The sequence below is a fragment of the Cyprinus carpio genome, chromosome B6 (assembly GCF_018340385.1).
Source record: "Cyprinus carpio isolate SPL01 chromosome B6, ASM1834038v1, whole genome shotgun sequence".
Classification (NCBI taxonomy): domain Eukaryota; kingdom Metazoa; phylum Chordata; class Actinopteri; order Cypriniformes; family Cyprinidae; genus Cyprinus; species Cyprinus carpio.
The window spans coordinates 6,672,429-6,672,694 of NC_056602.1; positions in this window are offsets into that span (position 1 = coordinate 6,672,429).

The window sequence follows — 266 nt, forward strand, 5'->3', positions numbered from 1 at the left end:
CATGAAAAAGAATATCGTATATTCAGTGTTTCAGTGCTGATTGTTTAAATATTCAATAGCTTGAACCATTTACATATTTATATTACATTTTATGTTGCTACACTGCACTTTACAGTAAGTTTTCAATTCATCAACATAAGTGCATTCAGTGTCATGAACAAGCATTTATTAACCAGTTTAATTAAAAAGGTAATTATGTTTAAATTTGACATCTTTCATTGTTAACTCATGTTCAGTGCATAATACATTAGCTAATCCTAACTGAA